At 37.5% G+C, this 17,170-nt stretch overlaps 1 long non-coding RNA gene across 1 annotated transcript in view; it reads right to left on the reverse strand.

Moving 5' to 3' along the window:
- Gm39631 (predicted gene, 39631) overlaps positions 1 to 16,471 on the reverse strand; it is a 37,317-nt gene extending 20,846 nt beyond the window's left edge. Inside the window, exons 1-2 of the long non-coding RNA NR_168323.1 lie at positions 16,314 to 16,471; positions 15,703 to 15,869 (exon numbers count right to left, since the gene is read on the reverse strand). This is a non-coding gene — a long non-coding RNA (predicted gene, 39631). The remainder of the gene's footprint in view (positions 1 to 15,702; positions 15,870 to 16,313) is intronic.
- Between the last annotated feature and the right edge of the window lie 699 nt (positions 16,472 to 17,170).

Consider the following 17,170-nt stretch of genomic DNA (forward strand, 5'->3'; position numbering starts at 1 on the left):
GACCAACGGTTGGGATATGGAACCTGAGGAGACTACCTTCAGGAGCCAGACAGGACCCCTAGGTGAGAGATGGGGACACCAAAACATCTATAAAATTTTGACCCCAAATTGGACTTGTCTAAAAGAAATGCAGGGACAAAGATGTAGCAGACACAGAAGGAATGACTGACCATTTTGAGATCCATCCCATGGGTAGATACCAATCCCTCACATTACTACCTATGATATGTATCCACTGATAAGTGGATATTAGCCAAAAAGTTCAGAATACCTGAAATTTTGTCTGCAAGTTGTGCTTGCAGACAAGAACCTAGCATAAGAGCCCTCTGAGAAGCTTTACCCAGCAGCTGATTAAGAAACTACTTTTCTTAATAAAAAATATTTAAATGTCATATTTTGTAGATCTCTGAGGATTTTGAAGACCATCTAAATATATATGGTATATCTGAATAGGCAAACATTGCCTGTTTCTAACTATTTATTATCTCTTCAACCTAGGAAACATATTTTTGCAATTAACTATATTAGTAACTAAGATGACCATAAGTTTGATTCACTAACTACTAGCTTGCTTTCTCTATTATCCTAAACAGTTTGGAAGAGAAGCTTTCAAGCGGACTAGAACTTCACATTGCATTTTTAAAAATATTTTTTATTACGTATTTTCCTCAATTACATTTCCAATGCTATTCCAAAAGTCCCCCATACCCTCCACACAACTCCCCTACCCACCCATTCCCATTTTTTGGCCCTGGTGTTCCCCTGCACTGGGGCATATAAAGTTTGCAAGTCCAATGGGCCTCTCTTTCCAGTGATGGCCTACTAGGCCATCTTTTGATACATATGCAGCTAGAGTCAAGAGCTCCGGGGTACTGGTTAGTTCATAATGTTGTTGCACCTACAGGGTTGCAGATCTCTTTAGCTCCTTGGATACTTTCTCAAGCTCCTCCATTGGGGGCCCTGTGATCCATCCAATAGCTGACTGTGAGCATCCACTTATGTGTTTGCTAGGCCCCGGCCTAGTCTCACAAGAGACAGCTATATCAGGGTCCTTTCAGCAAACGCTTGCTAGTATATGCAATGGTGTCATCGTTTGGAGGCTAATTATGGGATGGATCCCTGGATATGGCAGTCTCTAGATGGTCCATCCTTTTGTCTCAGCTCCAAACTTTGTCTCTGTAACTCCTTCCATGGGTGATTGTTTCCAATTCTAAGAAGGGGCAAAGCGTCCACACTTTGGTCTTCGTTCTTCTTCAGTTTCATGTGTTTTACAAATTGTCTCTTATATCTCGGGTATACTAAGTTTCTGGGCTAATATCCACTTATGAGTGGATATTAAGTATCATTTGAGTTCTTTTGTGATTGTATTACCTCACTCAGGATGATGCCCTCCGAGTACAACTAGGAATTTCATAAATTCATTCTTTTTAATAGCTGAGTAGTACTCCATTGTGTAGATGTACCAAATTTTCTGTATCCATTCCTCTGTTGAGGGGCATCTGGGTTCTTTCCAGCTTCTGGCTATTATAAATGAGGCTGCTATGAAGGTAGTGGAGCATGTGTCCTTCTTACCGGTCGGGACATCTTCTGGATATATGCCCAAGAGAGGTATTGCGGGATCCTCCCATAGTACTAAGTCCAATTTTCTGAGGAACCGCCAGACTGATTTCCAGAGTGGTTGTACAGGCTTGCAATCCCACCAACAATGAAGGAGGGTTCCTCTTTCTCCACATCCACGCCAGCATCTGCTGTCACCTGAATTTTTGATCTTAGCCATTCTGACTGGTGTGAGATGAAATCTCAGGGTTGTTTGATTTGCATTTCCCTGATGATTAAGGATGCTGAGCATATTTTCAGGTGCTTCTCTGCCATTCCGTATTCCTCAGGTGAGAATTCTTTGTTTAGCTCTGAGCCCCATTTTTTAATAGGGTTATTTGATTTTCTGGAGTCCACCTTCTTGAGTTCTTTATATATATTGGATATTAGTCCCCTATCTGATTTAGGATAGGTAAAGATCCTTTCCCAATCTGTTGGTGCCCTTTTTGTCTTATTGACAGTGTCTTTTGCCTTGCAGAAGCTTTGCAGTTTCATGAGGTCCCATTTGTCAATTCTCGATCTGACAGTACAAGCCATTGCTGTTCTATTCAGGAATTTTTCCCCTGTGCCCCATATCTTTGAGGCTTTTCCCCACTTTCTCCTAGATAAGTTTCAGTGTCTCTGGTTTTATGTGGAGTTCCTTGATCCACTTAGATTTGACCTTAATACAAGGAGAGAGGAATGGATCAATTCACATTCTTCTACATGATAACCACCAATTGTGCCAGCACCATTAGTTGAAAATGCTGTCTTTCTTCCACTGGATGGTTTTAGCTCCCTTGTCGAAGATCAAGTGACCATAGGTGTGTGGGTTCATTTCTGGGTCTTCAATTCTATTCCATTGGTCTACTTGTCTGTCACTATACCAGTACCACACAGTTTTTATCACAATTGCTCTGTAGTAAAGCTTTAGGTCAGGCATGGTGATTCCACCAGAGGTTCTTTTATCCTTGAGAAGAGTTTTTGATATCCTATGTTTTTTGTTATTCTAGATGAATTTGCAGATTGCTCTTTCTAATTCGTTGAAGAATTGAGTTGGAATTTTGATGAGGATTCCATTGAATCTGTAGATTGCTTTTGGCAAGAGAGCCATTTTTACAATGTTGATCCTGCCAATCCATGAGCATGGGAGATCTTTCCATCTTCTGAGATCTTCTTTAATTTCTTTCTTCAGAGACTTGAAGTTCTTATCATACAGATCTTTCACTTCCTTAGTTAGAGTTACGCCAAGATATTTTATATTATTTGTGACTATTGAGAAGGGTGTTGTTTCCCTAATTTCTTTCTCAGCCTGTTTATTCTTTGTGTAGAAAAAGGCCATTGACTTGTTTGAGTTAATTTTATATCCAGCTACTTCACCGGAGCTGTTTATCAGGTTTAGGAGTTCCCTGGTGGAATTTTTAGGGTCACTTATATATACTATCATATCATCTGCAAAAAGTGATATTTTGACTTCCTCTTTTCCAATTTGTATCCCCTTGATCTCCTTTTGTTGTCGAATTGCTCTGGCTAATACTTCAAGTACTATGTTGAAAAGGTAGGGAGAAAGTGGGCAACCTTGTCTAGTCCCTGATTTTAGTGGGATTGCTTCCAGCTTCTCTCCATTTACTTTGATGTTGGCTACTAGTTTGCTACAGATTGCTTTTATCATGTTTAGCTATGGGCCTTGAATTCCTGATCTTTCCAAGAGTTTTATCATGAATGGGTGTTGGATCTTGTCAAATGCTTTCTCCACATCAAACGAGATGATCATGTGGTTTTTGTCTTTGAGTTTGTTTATATAATGGATTATGTTGATGGATTTCCATATATTAAACCATCCGTGTATTCCTGGAATAAAACCTACTTGGTCAGGATGGATGGATGATTGCTTTAATGTGTTCTTGGAATCGGTTAGCGAGAAATTTATTGAGTATTTTTGCATCGATATTCATAAGGGAAATTGGTCTGAAGTTCTCTATCTTTGTTGGCTCTCTCTGTGGCTTAGGTATCAGAGTAATTGTGGCTTCATAGAATGAGTGGGGTAGAGTAACTTCCACTTCTATTTTGTGGAATAGTTTGTGCAGAACTGGAATTAGATCTTCTTTGAAGGTTGATAGAACTCTGCACTAAACCCATTTGGTCCTGGGCTTTTTTTGGCAGGGGGACTATTAATGACTGCTTCTATTTCTTTAGGGGATATGAGACTGTTTAGATGTTAACTTGATCCTGATTTAACTTTGGTACCTGGTATCTGTCTAGAAATTTGTCTATTTTGTCCAGGTTTTCCAGTTTTGTTGAGTATAGCCTTTTTTAGAAGGATCTGATGGTGTTTTGGATTTCTTCAGGATCTGTTGTTATGTCTTCCTTTTCATTTCTGATTTTGTTAATTAGGATGCTGTCCCTGTGCCCTCTAGAGAGTCTAGCTAAGGGTTTATCTATCTTGTTGATTTTCTCAAAGAACCAACTCCTCATTTGGTTAATTCTTTGAATAGTTCTTCTTGTTTCCACTTGGTTGATTACGCCCTTGAGTTTGATTATTTCCTGCCGTCTGCTTCTCTTGGGTGAATTTTCTTCCTTCTTTTCTAGAGCATTTAGATGTTTTGTCAAGCTGCTAGTGTGTGCTCTCTCTAGTTTCTTTTTGGAGGCACTCAGAGCTATGAGTTCCCTCTTAGAAATGCTTTCATTGTGTCCCAAGGGTTTGGGTATGTTGTGGCTTTATTTTCATTAAACTCTAAAAAGTCTTTAATTTCTTTCTTTATCCTTCCTTGACCAAGTTAACATTGAGAAGAGTGTTGTTCAGTTTCCATGTGAATGTTGGTTTTCCATTATTTATGTTGTTATAGAAGATCAGCCTTTGTCCATGGTGGTCTGATAGGATACATGGGACAATTTCAATATTTTTGTATCTGTTGAGGCCTGTTTTGTGACCAATTATATGGTCAATTTTGGAGAAGGTACCATGAGGTGCTGAGAAGAAGGTATATCCTTTTGTTTTAGGATTAAATGTTCTGTAGATATCTGTTAAGTCCATTTGTTTCTTAACTTCTGTTAGTTTCACTGTGTCCCAGTTTAGTTTATGTTTTCATGATATTTCCATTGATGAAAGTGGCTTGTTGAAGTCTCCACTATTATTGTGTGAGGTGCAATTTGTTTTTGAGCTTTACTAAAGTGTCTTTAATGAATGTGGCTGCCCTTGAATTTGGAGCATAGATATTCAGAATTGAGAGTTCCTCTTGGAGGATTTTACCTTTGATGAGTATGAAGTGTCCCTCCTTGTCTTTTTTGATAACTTTGGGTTGGAAGTCAATTTTTTTAGATATTAGAATGGCTACTCCAGCTTGGTTCTTCAGACCATTTGCTTGGAGAATTGTTTTCCAGCCTTTCACTCTGAGGTAGTGTCTGTCTTTTTCACTGAGAAGGGTTTCCTGTAAGCAGCAGAATGTTGGGTCCTGATTGTGTAGCCAGTCTGTTAGTCTATGTCTTTTTATTGGGGAATTGAGTCCATTGATATTAAGAGATATTAAGGAAAAGTAATTGCTGCTTCCTTTTATTTTTGTTGTTAGAGTTGGCATTCTGTTCTTGTGGCTGTCTTCTTTTTGGTTTGTTGAAGGATTACTTTCTTGCTTTTTCTAGGGTGTGATTTCCATCCTTGTATTGGTTTTTTTCTGTTATTATCCTTTGAAGGACTGGATTCGTGGAAAGATAATGTGTGAATTTGGTTTTGTCGTGGAATACTTTGGTTTCTCCATCTATGGTAATTGAGAATTTGGCCGGGTATAGTAGCCTGGGCTGGCATTTGTGTTCTTTTAGTGTCTGTATAACATTTGTCCAAGCTCTTCTGGCTTTCATAGTCTCTGGTGAAAAGTCTGGAGTAATTCTGATAGACCTGCCTTTATATGTTACTTGACCTTTCTCCCTTACTGCTTTTAATATTCTATCTTTATTTAGTGCATTTGTTGTTCTGATTATTATGTGTCGGGAGGAATTTCTTTTCTGGTCCAGTCTATTTGGAGTTATGTAGGCTTCTTGTATGTTCATGGGCATCTCTTTCTTTAGGTTTGGGAAGTTTTCTTCTATAAGTTTGTTGAAGATATTTGCTGGTCCTTTAAGTTGAAAATCTTCATTCTCATCAACTCCTATTATCAGTAGGTTTGGTCTTCTCATTGTGTCCTGGATTTCCTGGATGTTTTGAGTTAGGATCTTTTTGTGTTTTGTATTTTCTTTGATTGTTGTGCCGATGTTCTCTATGGAATCTTCTGCATCTAAGATTCTCTCTTCCATCTCTTGTATTCTGTTGCTGATGCTTGCCTCTATGGTTCCAGATTTCTTTCCTAGGGTTTCTATCTCCAGAGTTGCCTCACTTTGGGTTTTCTTTACTGTGTCTACTTCCCTTTTTAGGTCTTGGATGGTTTTATTCAATTCCATTACCTGTTTGGTCGTGTTTTCTTGCAATTCTTTAAGGAATTTTTGTGTTTCCTCTTTGTGTTCTACCTGTTTAGCTGTGTTCTACTGTATTTCTTTGAGTTATTAAAGTCCTTCTTGATGTCCTCTACCATCATCATAAGATATGCTTTTAAATTGGGTCTTGTTTTTCGGGTGTGTTGTGGTGCCTAGGTGGGGTGGGAGTGCTGTGTTCTGATGATGGTGAGTGGTCTAGATTTCTGTTAGTAAGATTCTTATGTTTGCCTTTCACCATCTGGTAATCTCTGAAGCTAGTTGTTATAGTTGTCTCTGGTTAGAGCTTGTTCCTCAGGTGACTCTGTTAGCCTCTTAGCAGACCTGGGAGACTAGCTCTCTCCTTAGTTTCAGTGGTCAGTGTATTCTCTGCAGGCAAGCTCTCCTCTTGCAGGGAAGGTGCCCAGATATCTGGTGTTTGAACCTTCCTCCTGGCAGAAGTTGTGTTCCACTCACCAGAGGTCTTAAGATCCCTGGAGGGTCCTGTGAGGACCTTGAGGGTGTCCAGAAACTCTGCACACAAGGCACCCTGGTGCTGGAGTGGACCGGAAGGGACTTGTGCCCCTGATCAGGCTGGGTTATCTGCTTCACTAGTTAATGCAGTCTCAGGTCCCGCATGATTGGATTGGAGCAGATGCTGTGTTCCACTCACCAGAGGTCTTAGGATCCCGTGGGGGAATCCTGTGTGGGTCCTTGAGGGTGTCTGGAGACTCTGCAGGCAAGGCAGCCTGGTGCTGGAGTAGACCGGAAGGGATTTTTGCCCCTGATCCCACATTGCATTTTTAAATGATTTTCCTAGGTATAATCACTTATATTTAAGAGTTGAAACATACATATAGTATGTTACAGCAAAAAATAACCTTAAATTTGCATATGCATACAAAAATCAAGCCATTGTAAATATATTTGGCTTGTTGATGTTCTTTGGTATAAAGGTAGATTCAATAATTTTCCTTTTATCCCTATATTCCTGTTTTTTATTTGTATCCTTTTCCCCCCTTTCTCCCTCATACTAGGTATAAGAGAAAGAAGGATAGAGGTAAGAAAAAAGGAGAAACAGAAACCCATGAATCTAACCTCCTTTACTTTGTTTCTTCCCTGATCATGATCATTAATGACTTGTGTCCAACCCCCTTAAATGATGACAGAGTTCTATCACCCATCAAATGACCAAAACTCATCCACCCCATATTTTGGGAATGGGGTGTCATTCTCTCAAAATTGTTTCCTGATCTCTTGGAGATATTCTCTTTTGGGGAACCTTAAGAAAACTGGAATATTGGTCAAGTCCTATGAAAGCTACCTCTGATATTTGCTGTCCAGTCTCTGTGTGAGAGGAAACTTCAGGGCTTAATTGAAGTCCTGGCTGAAGAAGTCTGTGATGCTGGATGATCAAACTAGCTCTATGGAAGTTTTTCTGGATGCAGATCTTTGAGGAAACATCTATTGAGACAGTCTGTGAAGCTGAATCACCTGAGATAGTTGATTTGTCTTCTTAGGTATCTGGTCTTTTTATTCGCCAACATATAAACTTTCAAAGGTAATATACATTTCTATATTAAAACATGTATGAAATGTACATTGTGCACAATTGAGTTAAAGAATTTTAAATCTGTATGATTGATTTTTAAAAAGGCATTAAACTGTTTAAGTGTTTTTGGATTGTATATCTCAACTGTAATATAAATTTCAATCCATGCCATTTGAAAGGATAGCATGATAAGTCCTGAGGATTCTGTAGCCAAGATTTATTGGCTATGCACAGACACTTTCATGTCTCAGCCAGTCTCAGAGCTGTTCTCATGTAGAGGGATCAACATTCATGTTATCTGGTTTTTTTTTTGTTTTTTGTTTTTGTCCTCCTCCTCCTTCTTCTTCTTCTTCTTCCTTCCTTCATGAATACAGCCTAGATATTCAGGAGATCTCCCTGATCAAATTCAATTTTTATTGAATGCATACCTTTTCCTTTCTTCTTAAAACAAAGTAAAAACCTCTTTCCCAATGCAGCATATCCTTTACCTCCCATTCTGAAGTTATCACGTATTTATGTTGCTCTAATTTGGCAGTCTTTTCTAAAATCCAGTGCTTTTCAGAAGCTGTCTCATTGACATTTTAAAAATGTAAAGTCAATAAATCACTTTCTAATCTATCTCTGGGAGATCCCATATCCTCCTTCTGTGAGCATTTCCTTTAAAGTCCTGTTAGATAACTGTATAATTGCTTGTCATATAGGATTGTGAGATATGCTAGTAATATGTTTTATATCATAATGCCTAAGATCCTATTGTAGTATAATGAATACATATGTCAAAACAACATCAGTTTCGATTTGTAAAGACATTTGGAAGATAGCCATCACCAAATTCAGAATCAGGGCTTTCAGAATTTAAAGCATAAGCATACTGAAACCCCAAGTAAGTATCAGTTCTATGACATGTTAACATATGTCTTCATATTCTACAAAATGAAACACATAATCTATTGCATGGCCTAGCTCTAAGGTAGTATTATTAAACCAAGTCTGTATTCTTTATTCAGTATATTATATCTATGGGTTGCCATTGTAATTACTCAAGACTTTCTGGACTTCCCCCCCTCCCCCCCCCCCACAATCTGGAACTATCATTTGCTGTCACTTTAGTTTCCAGATTTGATTCTTCTGAAGATTCTTTTTTGCTGATTTAAAGAATCCTCTAATCTTTGCTCCCTGACCTGTAACCTACCATTCCATTTCTTCCCTTATCTAAGTCTACTTTATTCCTATTTTCTTAGAATACAGAAAACTGTGATCATTACTGAACATATTGTAATTAGATCTCGTAGATTAAAATTATTATTTTCTGTATATATTATTAGTGTTGGAAATAAGTACAGTTAGCTCACCAAACAACAACCTTTTAATATGTCAAAGCCTTAGACCTGAACTGGGCAGACTCCCAATGAGCTCATCTAAGTTAATGACCACCTTGTCCCATCCAGCCCTGTAGCTACCTATACCTGCCAGGCCTGTGATCCCTTCAATCTCCTCTCATGTCTCCTGGAAAATGAGGTTTTCTTCTTCTTCCCAGAGTTCCTTTCTCCCTCTCAGGAAGTCCTACCTCTCTCTTCCTGTCTAGGTAATTGACCATCAGACATTTTATTAAAGCCAATCAAAGAATGCCTTAAGTAGGTGAGAAAGGACAGAGACACTATTTCACACAGCGTACCCCCAAAAATTCCATGACTACATTGACTAAAAGGAAAATATATTGGGTCCAAGAGCCCCTTCTCATAGTGTTTTCATGTTTTTAACATGGAAAATATTTTCTGTTTTAATCCTTAACTCTCCTTAAGGACTTCCCAAGAGTCTTGACTCTACCAGTTTTCCTGCATTGAGTTTTCCATCTGTCTGTAGCTGGTGACTACCTTCTGACTTCTGCTCACTCTGTGAACCTGGCTTCTGGCTTTTGGCTTCTGGTCCTTGCAGGCTTTTCCCCTGGTCATATGCTGGCTTCCCACAGGCCTAGTCCCTCTTTATTACCTGGGAGAAGTCTCAGTAACTGTGCCTTGGGTTTTTGGTTTGTGTACAGGCCCTCTCTGTCTCTATCTTTCTCTCTGTCTGTCTGTCTGTCTGTCTGTCTGTCTGTCTCTCCTCTCTTTTATTATTTTTAATCTAATTTGTTTGTTTGTTTATTGTTACTTATTCACTTTATGTCTTGCTCCCTGCCCACCTCCCTGTCATCCCCTCTCACAATCCTTCCCCCATTGCTCTTCCCTTCTCTGAGGAGGGAACCACTTTCTGCTGAAAACTGCTCCAGGAGGTGTTTGTTCCCTGCCTTTCTACCCAGAATTTTTCTCTGGCTCTAAGCTTGGATTTCTAGCCCCAAGTTCAGAGAACCATTTGTAACCATGTGGGATTTTCATGGTCTGTTACCTCTCAATAGATGCCAGAGCTCTAGATCTCTCTTGAAGTTAGCTGAGGTTTGGTCTTGCAGAGAGCTTACAGGTTGTACTTTTATGCTTTTGGGGGTGGTTGTTGTTGTTTTTGTTTTGTTTTGTTTTTATTTGTTTTTTTGTTGTTGTTCTATAATAACCTTTACCTTTCTTGACTGACTTTAAATTACTCTGAAGCTACAGACCTCTGAATCCACTGACACCTTTTGAATAACAGCAGGTGATTAAGTAAAGAGGTCCTTTTGTTCTTTTCTCAGCAGGAATTCCATGATGGGCCCCAAGAATGAGACTTTAACTCCTTGCCAGCTAGGGGAAACTGATGAAAGATGAGGAAAAAGGGGGGAATCCCACTTTAAAAAGGGGGATTCTAATCTTTATTTCTAAGGGAAAGTAGAAGGGGAATAACTATCTAAGGGAAATAACTATCAGATTATATGCTCTTAATTTCTAAATTGCTCTTAATTTCTAAATTACTCTATTCTGCTGTCCTTCTCCATCTCCTCCTAACCTTCTCCTTTCCTTTCTGCCCTCTCCTTCTATTATAATGGAATCATTTCTAGTTTGTCTTGTACTCTTCCTAGGAGAATAGATAGGAATGGATTTTCCAAGCATCCTTTCTTTTACAGAAGTTCACTAAAAGATCAAACAAAAATTCAAACCATAAATTGAATAAGAAATTTACAACAGAGATGTTTATACACATTACCATTAAGACTAGTTATCCAGCTAGAAATTCATTATCTATCACCAACTCCACAGGTTCATTGAGAATTTAAAACTATAATTCTTGTGACTAAGTTAACATTGCAGTTTTGTATAGATAAACACGTCAATATTTTATCTTATGTGCTTGCACCTTCAATAAATCCTTAGTTCCCTTTTATAACCTTTGGCTAATTGTTTTACAAACTCTAGGAATGGGCCCCTAAGTTGTAAGTACCTGCTTTCTATCTCACAAGCAATTCACTGGTGGTACAGATCTAATTGTAGTTTTCATATCAAAGAGGACTGTAATAGCAGTCTGCATATAAAAGGCTCAATGATTGCTGGTATAATTTTAGGAATTCTTATATCATCATTCAGAATTAACACATCATTTATTTGTCTCCATAGCATCACTACAAGACAATGAATCTTTGCTGATTCATACTATGGTGGGGGTATTGGGCATGGGGTATGTGGTTTGAATCAGAACTATACCCTTAAGCTGATTCATTTAAATATTTTACCCCCAGGCGATGGTGCTATTTATAAAAGTTTAGAAGGAATCATGAGGAGGCTGAGCCTTCCTGAAGGAAGTACATTACTTGGGTTAGGTTTTGATACCATATGACTTCATTTCCCATTCATTCTTCCTACTATATGTGCATGAAAATATAATCAGCCATCTTCCTGCTCTGATTTTCATCCTTCCTCTACCTGATGTCATGGCTTCCTTGCTGTGACCCTCCACATCCTGATGGCAAGGCTCTATAGTTAACAACACCACTTACTTACGTCAGCAAACATGGAGATCAACTTGGTAGCCAAAGAGAAGTTTCACTTCTATTGACTGTTTATGCTACAGGGAGGTATGGGTCACAGTACTGGAGAACAGAAGTAATTGTAAACATCACCAATCTATGAACCCTGTAACCTACAACCCTACATTTGTCTGAATGCAACATTTATTTTGCAAGAGTTGCCTAAATGTTATGGAAGAAGCCAACCATATGGGTTTCTTGTGGTATTTATTTATTTATTTATTTATTCACTTCTCAAGCTCATCCCACATAATAGCATCTATACCAGACACTGCTAAAATCCAACAACCTAAGACTGGGTAGGTTATAGACCCCATGGGAAAACCTATGACTATTCTTTTGCCAAATGAACAAATCAATAAGTGACTAGTAACGATACCTTTCCTAAGTGGAATGTCTTCACTAAGGCCCTCCGCTCAGGACTCAGATTTGTTTGGAGAAGAAAGAAAATACTGTAGGAGTCAGAGGTTGTGAATGACTTCCAGACAATTGGGATGGATATACACATGCATTTACTATTGCATCCTGCTCAAGATCTGCACAGGTTTAGGCCAGACAAAAATCCCAGCAGAGAGAAGGGATAGCAGACCCAACATCTTATCCCTAATCAAGAAACCACTTGTAATTTATGTCATTTAAGTGAAGGAAAATCTATTTTCTTCAAAGGAGTTACTCTGTATATTCCAACTACACTCCAAAGGAGGCCCCATGGCCAGGATACTTTCTCAACACTAAACAGACATTCATAATTCTCCTGTGACTTGGTGGGGAATGTTTTGTCTTTGTTTTATTTAGTATTTTTATCTTCTTGGTTTTGCCCTTTGTTTTTGAATAGTTGTGGGATTATTTTATGTAAAAGAAAGAAAATGAAGTTTAGTAGATAAGAAGATAGAGAGAATTTGAGAAGAGTTGGACAATGGGGAAACTATGTGAGTAAAATCCATTCTGTAAAATTAAATAAATATATATATATAGTTATATATATATAAAATTAGTAATTATATGTAATATATAATAATAAATATATACACAATAAATTGATTATATATTTAAATTAATTATATGTTAAATATTATGAATTAAATTGATTATTAAATTAATTATTATAAATTTAAAAATTAGATATATACATATATGCACAGACACACAGAAACACACACATCTATATCTGTATATATGTATGTATATGTTATATATATTTTGATCAAAGCATAGTGTTAGTAATTATTTTATTGCTGTGAAGAGATACTATGAGCAATGCAGTTCATATAAAATATATCATTATTTGTGAACTTGCTTACAGTTTTGGAGGTTTTGTCCATTATCATTATGACAGTGAGTATGGCAATAGGCAGGCAGACACTGGATCGGTAGGGCAGAGATAGAGCCTCTGTGCTTGGCTTAGACTTTTTAATCCTCAAAGCTCATGCTTAGTGACATTCTTCCTTCAACAAATCCATACTTCCTAATCCTTCTAATCCTTTTCAAGCAGTGCCACTCCCTGGTGACAAAGCATTCAAATATCTGAGCCTATGGGGTCCATTCTTACTTAAACCACAGGTTTTACTTATTATGATTTAAGAGTCTGTCATCTCTTAGCTTCAGTGTCCAACAGTAACAACATGTCTTATGAAATCTATGAATGGGGGCTCTAGAGAGAGCTCAGCAGTTGAGAGCACTGACTGCTCTTCTGAAGGTCCTGAGTTTAAATCCCAGCAACCATACGGTGGCTCACGACCATCCATAATAAGGTCTGATGTCCTCTTCTGGAGTGTTTGAAGAGAGCTACAGTGTACTTACATATAACAATAAATAAATCTTTAAAGAAAAACTTTAAAAATCTACGAATAATGGCATTAGGATCAATCTGAATAAAATTAATGGCAATATTCTAATCAAAAATTTCTTTTCTAATTTTAAATTGTTTTCCCCCCTCATCATTTTAGTTGTAAAATGATAGTTGAAGGGTGTTTTATAAGCAAAGTTGTCGACTAAGTCATTTTTGTATAAAATATCCTTCACTTGAATTTCCAGGCAATATGTACTCTTGCTGTCAACACTTTTCTCATGTGATAGGACATGAACTTGACAACATCACAGGCCAATGTCCCTTCTTATTGAAATAAAGTATTAACTGCTAATGGCCAGGACAAGGTAATATTGTAAAAGCCAACTTAAAAATGTTATTTTCTGTTTTGAATTCTGTACTTTATATAAAACTACAATTTCTAACTTCAAATGTAAGTTGAAAATGAAAAAGCACAAATAATAAGAAGAACATTCCAAATATGCTGACTCCCAGAATCTTACAACTAAAATGCATATGCAAATGTCATTACGTAAGGTTTCTGTTGTCTCCAAACTATTTGATTTCTTTCATAATTTCTTTGGAAGTATATATTAAATGCTAAGCTTATTTTTTACTGCACAAATTTAATGCATTGATTCTTTGCACAAATCATCAAAGAGTATCTTTATTGAATACCTTAATAATAAACCCAGAGTCACCAATTATGCTTCAATGTCACATAAAGGATCAAAATCACAGCATTTCTCTTTGGAATCACGTAACCACAAGTAAGTACAGAACTGAACTCTCGATTTCACTCTGCTAGTGTCTTCTGCTGTTCTTGTCTGTAGTCTAATTATGAGTCTATGCATGCCTGAATGCTGTCTTCCCAGTCTGTCCCTACCTGTGTCTGTCCTTATGTGCCTGCTCCCAACAAAGGGCTTTTTTTTTTCCTACTCTTTTATGGAATAGAACAGAAAGCATCACATAGGGAAGAAAGAAAGATACCTTAGAGAAGCGTTTAATAGTATTTACAAAGGATTGAGTCACTGATTCCAACAAATATAAACAACCCAGATAATAAATATGACTGTTTATCAAACAAGTTTTGTATATTGTATTCAACATTTATGATGGATATTCACTTTGTAAGATTGCTTTCAACTTGTATTTCTGTTTTTAGCAAATTATTATCCTAACACACATACAAACACACATGAATCATTCTTGGGTCAGGGTCATGGGAAGAGTCCATGACAAACTATTTATTACATAGAGAATCAAGGCAAGTGATTGTTACATTGTTAGCTTAAAGGCATATTGAACAAACAGGATGAGTGCACAGGAAGTTAGCAGTCTGAAGTCTTAAGTGAATTTATTCTGTCCTAAAGGCTTAGCAAAAGCTCCTCTCTTTGAATGTAAGAGATATCGCATTGCCACACTCTACATCATATATACTAATGTGTATGTTTAGTTATCTGTGTTAATCAACTTTATGCTACTTGTAAAATAGCAATAAGTGCAGAAGACAAAGATTTCTTTAGACTTACAGTTTTGGTGTGTCAATTGATAATCATTTGCTTTCATGATTCATAGACCTGAGGTAGTATATAATATCATGAATTCTTATGTATTAGAGAAACCCTATGTATCCCTTGCCTAAAATGAAAAAAATAGAGACAAGAAAATGCTCTAACACCTATATTCCCTTTAAAGAAGGACATCCAATGACCTAAAAATATCACCCATGAGACTCCATCTCTTGAAACTGTCCATCCCTCCCAGTAGAACCAGTGACAAGCCAAGCTTTTAACAGGCATCTGGGGAAACATTCCAGATCTGACCAAACTGCATATGTCACACAATAAACCTTAGAGAATATTCGTCTAAATAACATTGTAGGACTTCAATTAGGCTGGGATTGGTAAAGCTCATTAGAAAACAAAATTAGGATCAATTGATGTATATGTGTGTGTAAGTGAATGTTTGGAGGCAAGTATATGTGCAGGTTCACAGGTATGGCACTAGCAGAGGAAAACCTTAAAGGCTGAGAAATTTATAAGGTAAATATTTTTGGGGGGTGGGGTGGGGTTTGAAAAATCCTAAACAGATTAGCCTACATCTGGCAATGGCCTTGTACTGCAATGTGCAATGCTGGAGGTGTCAGGGAAGGACAGGTGAATAAGAGAGGAGGAAGCTAGCTATTCTTTTACCATAATTAATGCCCTTACTGAAACCATGAGTTCTTGCATTTGCCCCTTCAAGAAACAGAGCTTCATGACCTAATCAATTGTCAAGATCTTATCCCCAGGACACTTGCATTTAGGATCACACTTCCAGCAGATAAACTTGGGAAACACACTTAGTCAATAAAACATACACCATTCATTGTAATGCCCCAAGGACTACTGGCTTCACACTCACCTATTGGTTGCTGCATTCTCTTATACAAGGACTGTTAAGTACTGTCCACTCCTCCACTTCTGCTGTGTGGTGCAGCAGAATGTCTTCCTGGGTCTTGGAGACACTTCAAGGGTCTATGTTTACACTTTAAGCAAGCCAACAGTTGTAGGAGAAGCATGAGCAAAATTCTGTCAAATGAATTAGGAGAATTCTCTTGAGAGTCAGTAATGGAATGGATAAAGGCCACGGTTGATTTACTGGTGTCCCTACATGTTGAAATACTGAGTAGTAGTTTCTTAAACAACACAATCAGAGATATATTTGTCTATTGTTTCACTATATAGAGATATATTTGTCTATTGTTTCACTGATTAGTACACTGCTGGACACAGCAGAATATAAATGCTTGAGAATTGGTTTGGTGAAAACTAGTTAATGAACCACATGTATAGGTGGAGTGGGAAGTGTTGTTTCAGCCACTGCTCTGTCACTGTGTCTCCTTACCCTTTCCTGAGGCTATGAAGCTAAATATGTTGACACATTGGATTACAGCAGTGTTTTATCCACCTCATATAAGCTGATCCAAGATAGGGTCCAACTCTGTAATCAGTGAATGAAATACAAGGACATACCTCTTACATTATCCACTGTCTTCCTCACTAGAAAACAATCTGAAGTACATATCATCCTAGAAAACAATTCCTTCATCCAGGACATCTTTCATTTTGTCCATAAAACTCAGATTCCCTCTTTTGCTCTTCCCTCAGCACAGAGACAACAGCTGTATTTCAATTTGGCAAGTTCCCATAGGCTGCCTCATCTCTTCTGCGTTTCATGACTCACAATAAGCATATGACAACCTTGTATTCCATCCACAGAAGTCTACTCCTCTCTCTCTCTGGTGCCAGCATTCTACAAATTTGTCACATTCTGATTGAAGATATGGAAAATGCTAGAGTATAATTCACTATACATATATTTATTTGAGAAATATCGTTCTTTAGAGTCGTTTCATTTATTCCCACCTACAACATTAAAATTCCGCATGATGTTATCAGCTCATAATTTTTAAGCAAGACAGTATGGCTTCTAAGCTACAAGAGTACTTTTTAAAATCTCTTTAATATCCTATTCTGCAAATATGATCCTTAAATGTTATCCTCATTTACATACTTAAATCAAAATTAATATCTGAATTTCCTGCTGAAATAGAATCCAGAGATGGTAAATATTATCCAGATCTTCTTATAGTCTTATTAATCTCTCTTGGATACTATTTTATTTATGAGAGATACAGAAGAAATGAAGATAATTGTTTAAGATTCTGATGCAGCCATTGGGCAACTCCATCTTCTCTCTTTCTTCCTTTATAAATGGAACTAAATATACTGTACCTAGATGGGTTTTTATTTTATCTGGGGTCTAAGGTTCGGCACATGCAGCTGAAGACACACAGCACTGCATGCCCCATATTTAAGGACAAATGTGG

The sequence above is a fragment of the Mus musculus genome, chromosome 1 (genome assembly GCF_000001635.26).
Source record: "Mus musculus strain C57BL/6J chromosome 1, GRCm38.p6 C57BL/6J".
NCBI classification, from domain to species: domain Eukaryota; kingdom Metazoa; phylum Chordata; class Mammalia; order Rodentia; family Muridae; genus Mus; species Mus musculus.